We start from the raw sequence: 7,382 nt of genomic DNA on the forward strand, positions 1-7,382 counted from the left end.
CGTGAATGTGCATAAGGGAGGCGAGAATGTGCATAAGCTATGCAGTCTCCTTATGCACATTTACTGGTTCTCGAATGTTGATCTTTCTCCTTATGCAGATCTGCATAGCTTATGCGGCAAGTTATGTACAGTTTGGTCAATGCATATTTCATCTTGAAAACTTGTTTTTGACATCTTTGGCTGTAGAAGACACTCCTCAATGGCAAAATTCTCTTCAGTCCTTCAAAAACACCATTTTTCCTACAAAACAAAGTAAAAATTACAAATTAATCCAAAATCGACAATTATGAAAAACTAACTAATTAACTAATGAAATTAGCTAAAAATGACTAATAATCAAATAAAAATGGTTATGAAATTAGACCTAAATGACTATGCAAAATGTGTGCATCAAGCTTGAATATGAACCCCCGAACTCCGGAATCGCCATTTTTATCATTATTAATTTCTAATTGAATTTAATTGCTTGCCATTTTAAATCTTGCCATATTTCAATTTTCTTATTTTAATTTGATGCAAATTTAGTTAAATCATTACATTGTTGAATAGATTATTAATTTTGCACATATAGACTTCATACTTCAATATCTATCAATTTGTTGTTTTAATTTCAAAAATAGTTCAAATTAGTCAAATTTTTATATCAAAAATTCAATCATTAACACAACTCCTCATGGGAGTGATATCTTTTCTATATTACTTGTACGACCCCTGCACTTGCGATTGGGCCACATCAAGTTTTTGGCACCGTTGCCGGGGAGTTGTTTATTTAAGATTGAATTCTTGATTATTTTAATTGTTTATAGTTTTATCTTTGTTATCTTTTCATTTTGTGTTTGTTTGTTTTTTTTTTTTTTAGGTACTCTTAATCTTTTATGAGAAGAGCTAGAAGCACAAGTGATACATCCTTATTGTTTAATCTTGAAATTGAGAAATTTTGTAGAGCCAACAAGAAAGAAACCCGAAAAAGGAAAGAAGCCTTGAGAGAAACTGAAATTGAAGCAGATATGGCTGATGAAAGAATTAGAATTTGTGGTAATGCTGAAAATGATTGAAACAATGAAAATGCAGCCCAAGGTGAAGAGGTTGTAAATGCTAATGTGCCTAGGGGAAGTATGATGGATCATGCTTTTCCTCATTTTGATGACTTGAGAGAGAGTATAGCAAGACCAAGAATTGATGCAAACAGCTACAAGATGGATTTTGGGGTTCTTCAAATGATTCAAAATTCCCAATTTGGGGGACATCCTTCAGAAAATCCACACACATATCTAAAGAAGTTTGCAATGATTTGTGATATACAAAAACAACCTGGAGTATCTGATGACGCAGCAAGATTGAAGCTATTCCCATTCTCTTTGAAGGATAAAGCATTAGATTGGCTTGATTCTTTACCTCACAACTCTATTACAAATTGGGAGCAACTCACTGATGCATTTCTTGCACAATATTTTCCACCTGAAAAAACTCAAGAATTGAGGAATCAAATGACAGCTTCCAGACCAAGAGAAGATGAAACTCTCTATGAATCATGGATGAGATGGAAGGAATTAGAGAGACAATACCCACATCATGCCATTCCAAAATGGATGATAAATCAGAATTTTTACACCAATGTTACTCCTGCAATTAGAGGGATTATTGATGCTCAAATAGGAGGAGAATTTATTATGAAGCATGAAGATGAAGCTTATGAGCTATTGGAGAAAATTGCAAAGAATACTCACCTTTGGAGTAGTCCAAGAGGACCAGCTCCAATTCAAAAGAGGCAAGCTACTGGAATGTATGACCTTGATCCATTCAACATGATTAATGCAAAGTTTGATGCACTTACAAATGTTTTGGCTAAGAAGATAGAAGATTTAAGTATGTTGGTTAGTTCATCATCATCATCTGGAAGTTCACAACAAATTGCTTATGCAGAAGGAACTACCAGCTGTGGAGTAGACTATGGAGAGCAAGCTGCATTTGTTGGTAATTATGGAAACAAACAAATGGGGAATCCTTACTCTCAAACTTATAATCCAACTTGGAGGAATCATCCCAACTTTTCATGAGGAAATCAGCAAAATCAAGTCCTAAATCAGAATCTTCAACCACAACAGCAACAAGGAATTCCATATCAGCAAAATAGGCAACCATTGCCTAATTTTCAGTAGAGAAACATGAATCCTGCACCTTCACCAAAATAGTAAGAACAAGGTTCCACCACAGAAGCTTTATTACAGCAAATTCTCGCTAACCAAACTAAGCATGATGAAGATATGAGAGAGATGAAAGCAAGGCTAGAACAGATGCAAACACATAACAGAATGTTGGAAAATCAGATTGCACAACAAGCATCTTCCTCAGGTACCAAGTCTTTTGGAAAACTTCCAAGTCAACCGAAAAACCCAAGAGAGCAGTGTCAAGCTATTACTTTAATAAGTGGGAAGGTTGTAAACAATGAGAAAAGTGAAAATAGTGAGAAGAGAGAAAATGAGAAAGAAATTGATGAGAGTGAAAAACAAGAAAGTGAGAAAGAAAGTGCAGAAAAAGGTAAAGAGAAAATTGAAGAGAAGGAAGAGAAGTATATACCTCCAGAGCCTTACAAACCACAACTTCCCTTTCCACAAAGATTTCAAAAAGCCAAGTTTAATAAGCAATTTGGAAAGTTCTTAGAGGTTTTGAAGAAGCTATATATAAATGTGCCTTTTATTGATGCTCTTTCACAAATGCCCTCTTATGCAAAATTTTTAAAAGAAATTCTCTTAAACAAGAGGAAACTTGAAGACCATGAAACTGTAGCTTTGACAGAAGAATGTAGTGCCATACTCCAGAAGAAACTTCCTCCTAAGCTTAAAGACCCTAGAAGTTTTTCAATTCCATGTCATATTGGAGAGTCGTGTTCCACAAAAGCTTTATGTGATTTAGGGGCTAGTGTTAGCCTTATGCCCCTCTCCATTTATGAGATGCTCAATATGGGAGATCTTAAGCCAACCCACATTTCTCTTCAGCTAGCTGACAGATCAATTAAATATCCTGAAGGGATTTTGGAGAATGTGCCTCTGAAGGTTAGGAAGTTCTATATACCTGTTGACTTTGTCATCTTGGACATGGAAGAGGATTCCAATATCCCAATTATCTTGGAAAGGCCCTTTCTAGCTACAACAAGAGCATTGATTGATGTTAAGGGAGAAAAATTGACTCTTAGAGTTGATGAAGATCAATTGGCTTTCAATATTAATAACACCATGAAGAAACATCATTCTGAAGCTGATACTTATTTGTAAATTGATATCATTGATGAGCTAGTTGAAGAACACTTCAGAAAGAGATATCCAAAAGATCCACTTGAAAATTGCTTGGTTCATGGAGGAAGCATAGACTATGACAACCCTCATGTGGCTGCATAGAGGGTAGTCCACCATTCATTTCTGCTCCGGTTTTTCAACTCACACAAAAGGAAAAAGTCGAATCTAAGCAACCATCATTCAAGGAAGAAGATGCACCTAAGGTAGAACTTAAGCAACTTCCTTCTCAGCTCAGGTATGAATTTCTTGGCCCCAATAACACTTATCCAGTAATTATAAATGCAAACTTGAGCACTTTAGAGGTTGATAAGCTATTAAGAGTGCTGAGGTAATTTAGGAAAGTTTTAGGATACACCATAGATGACATTAAGAGAATAAGTCCACACTTTTGCATGCACATAATTATTTTGGAAGAAAATTGTAAGCCATCTATTGAACATCAGAGGAGGTTGAACCCAAATATGAAAAAAGTTGTTAAAAAAGAAATCTTGAAGTTGCTTGATGCAAGGATCATATATCCTATCTCAGACAGTACTTGAGTGAGTCCAGTACATGTAGTCCCTAAAAAAGGTGTAATGACAGTGGTCAAAAATGAAAATAATGAATTAATTCCCACCAGAACAGTGACTAGTTGGCAAATGTGCATAGATTACAGAAAATTAAATATTGCCACTAGAAAAGATCATTTTCCACTTCCCTTCATTGATCAAATGTTAGAAAGACTGGCTAGGTATTCTTATTTTTACTATTTAGATGGGTATTCAGGATTTTTTCAAATCCCTATCCATCCAAATGATCAAGAGAAAACCACTTTTACTTGTCCATATGGAACCTTTGCTTATAGGAGGATGCCATTTGGGTTGTGTAATGCACCAGCCACTTTTCAAAGGGGCATGATGGCAATCTTCTCAGATTTCATTGAAGATATAATGTAGATTTTTATGGATGACTTTTCTATTTATGGATCTTCATTTGACATATGCTTGGCTAACCTTTCCAAAGTTTTGCAGCGATGTGCAAATACTGACCTTGTGTTAAACTGGGAAAAGTGTCATTTCATGGTTTAGGAAGGGATAGTGCTTGGACATTTGGTGTCTAACAGAGGAATAGAGGTTGATAAAACCAAGGTTGAAGTGATAGAGAAGATGGCTCCTCCTACTAATGTCAAAGGAATTCGAAGTTTTTTAGGGCATGTCGGGTTCTACAGACGCTTTATCAAGGATTTTTCTAAAATAGCCAAACCTTTATCTAATTTGTTAAGTCATGACACACCATTTGTATTTGACCAAGAGTGTTTGGATGCCTTTTATAGGTTGAAGCAAGCTCTCATCACTGCACCAATCATGCAACTGCCTGATTGGAGCCTACCTTTTGAAATTATGTGTGATGCTAGCAACTATGCAATTGGAGCTGTTCTTGGTCAAAGAAAGGATAAAAGGGCTTATGCTATTTATTATGCTAGTAGAACACTAGATGAGGCTCAAACAAATTATGCAACAACTGAAAAGGAATTCTTAGCAATTGTCTTTGCATTGGAAAAGTTCAGACCTTACAAAGGTGGTTATATTTTCAGATCATGCTGCTATTAGGTATTTACTCCGTAAAAAGAAGGCTAAACCTAGGCTCATTATGTGGATTATGATGCTACAAGAGTTTGATTTGGAAATTAGAGATAAGAAGGGAGCTGAAAATCTAGTTGTGGATAATCTTAGTAGGTTGAAATTGGATGATAAAGAAATGGATGAAGTCCCTATTAATGAGTTTTTCTTGGATGAACAACTTTTCTCTCTTGTTGTTAAACTACCTTGGTATGCAGACTTGGTGAATTATCTATCTTGTGGAGTTTTACCTCTAGGAATGACATGGCAACAAAAGAAAAAGTTTTTGCATGAGGCAAAATTTTATAGATGGGATGATGCTTTACTCTTTAGGAGATGTTGTGACGGTTTAATAAGAAGATATATTCCTGATGAGGAGATAGAGAGTGTTATGCATCATTGCCATGCTTCTGATTATGGAGGACACTTTGGAATCTCTAAAACAACTAGTAAAATTCTGCAGGCTAGTTTCTTTTGGCTAAACCTTTTCAAGGATGTGAGGAAATTTGTGTTAAAATGTGATAAATGCCAAAGGAGTGGAAATTTGTCAAAAAGAGATGAAATGCCCCTAAATGATATTCTGGAGGTGGAATTATTCGATGTATGGGGAATAGATTTTATGGGTCCATTTCCTCCTTCATATGGTAATAAATACATTCTAGTTGGAGTTGATTATGTGTCAAAGTGGGTAGAAGCTATTGCAACTCCAACTAATGATGCTAAGGTGGTAGTGAAATTCTTGAAGAAATTTGTCTTGAGTAGATTTGGAGCTCTAAGGGCTGTGATTAGTGATGGGGGTTCACATTTTTGTAATAAGCAATTTGAGAGCTTAATGAGGAAGTATGGTGCAGTACATAAGATAGCTACCCCATACCATCCTCAAACTTCAGGACAAGTTCAAATTTCTAATAGAGAACTCAAACATATCTTGGAGAAAACAATGAGCAATTCTCGGAAAGATTGGTCTGTCAAACTAGATAATGCTTTATGGGCATATAGGACTGCTTACAAAACCCCTATAGGAACTACTCCCTTTAGGTTGGTGTATGGTAAGCCTTGTCATTTACCTGTGGAGCTAGAGCATAGAGCATATTAGGCCATTCAGACCTTGAATTTTGATCTCAAGCAAGCAGGTGAGAAGAGGCTATTACAACTTAATGAGCTTGAAGAATTGAGGATGGATGCCTATGAAAGTGCTCGTATTTATAAAGAAAGAGCTAAAGTTTGGCATGATAAGCATCTTAGGAAAAAGGAATTTAAAGAAGGTGATTCAGTTTTGTTATTCAACTCAAGATTGAAATTGTTCCCAGGAAAACTTAAATCAAGGTAGACTGGTCCATATAGAGTTTCTAAAATTTTCCCTTATGGAGCAATTGAAATTTGGAGTGAAAAATCTGGGAATTTTAAGGTCAATGGGCATAGATTGAAACATTACATAACTGGAGACCCAATAAAGGGAGCAAGCTGTTACAAGCTCTCTGATCCCACACCTCCTTTTTAGTGAAATGCATGAAGAGTCCAGCTAAGGACTATAACATAGCGCTCTTGGGAGGCACCCCAAGTTCTTTTATTTTGCTTTTGTTGATTTACTTTTATTATTTTTGTTTTTGTCTTAAATCTCCCCAAATTCAAATTTTGACATTGTTGAATCTTGTCTTTTGTAGATGTATTTCAATGGATGAAGGTTGTTGCATTGCTAGGGAGTAACTCTTAATATGATATTTTATCCAGTAACTCTCCCAAGATTGGTTTATTTTCATTGCATAACCTGTGCAGGACCCCTTCTTGGCTTATGCAGAAAATTTTCAGCAAAAAGGGTCTGCAGCATATGGTAGTTGCTTCTTTGTTGAGGTTGGGTGTGTAACTTTTATGTAATTGTGCTTATCATGTTAATATGATGGTAAGTGGGTCATTTTAATAGTTTTAAACTTATTTGGGTTGTGTGATTCAATGTGCACATGTTGCATTTTCTTGGCATAACTTGGAGAGTCTATTTTCTTTTGTGGATAAGTGTAACTTTGCGCAAATTTTTATTGAGCTTTAATGTGCTTGAATGTTAATTTGCAGGGTTTAAGTTGAAATGACATAATTCACATATGTCTCTTATGCAAAACTTTCTTCTACAAGCTTGTATGGTGCAATTGTGATGGATTCTGCATATATTAATGTGTTTTTTTATGATAATTTCTCATGATTTATACATCGCAGGGTTACATTTCTTCATTCTAGTGTATTTTTCAAACTTGCAAAACATTTTTAATTGTAATCTGAATCTTGTTGAAATGTGCATAAGTAACTGCATAACTTATGTAATTTTCAGATCTTAATTTTTTGCCATTTTTCATTTTTGCCGAAATCTGCATAAGGGCGTGCATAACTTATGCAATCCTGCATAACCAAAATTTTGCCATTTCATTTCTTACCGAAATCTGCATAAGGATGTGCATAACTTATGCAATTTTGCACCACCAAATTTTTGCCAATTTTCATT

General features: G+C 35.3%; 1 non-coding gene across 1 annotated transcript; it reads right to left on the minus strand.

Moving 5' to 3' along the window:
• Positions 1 to 1,472: 1,472 nt before the first annotated feature.
• LOC131170931 (small nucleolar RNA R71) lies at positions 1,473 to 1,579 on the minus strand. Its single transcript, XR_009141695.1, has one exon. It is a non-coding gene; the product is annotated as a small nucleolar RNA R71 (small nucleolar RNA).
• Between the last annotated feature and the right edge of the window lie 5,803 nt (positions 1,580 to 7,382).

This window comes from Hevea brasiliensis, chromosome 11 (genome assembly GCF_030052815.1).
Source record: "Hevea brasiliensis isolate MT/VB/25A 57/8 chromosome 11, ASM3005281v1, whole genome shotgun sequence".
Lineage (NCBI taxonomy): Eukaryota > Viridiplantae > Streptophyta > Magnoliopsida > Malpighiales > Euphorbiaceae > Hevea > Hevea brasiliensis.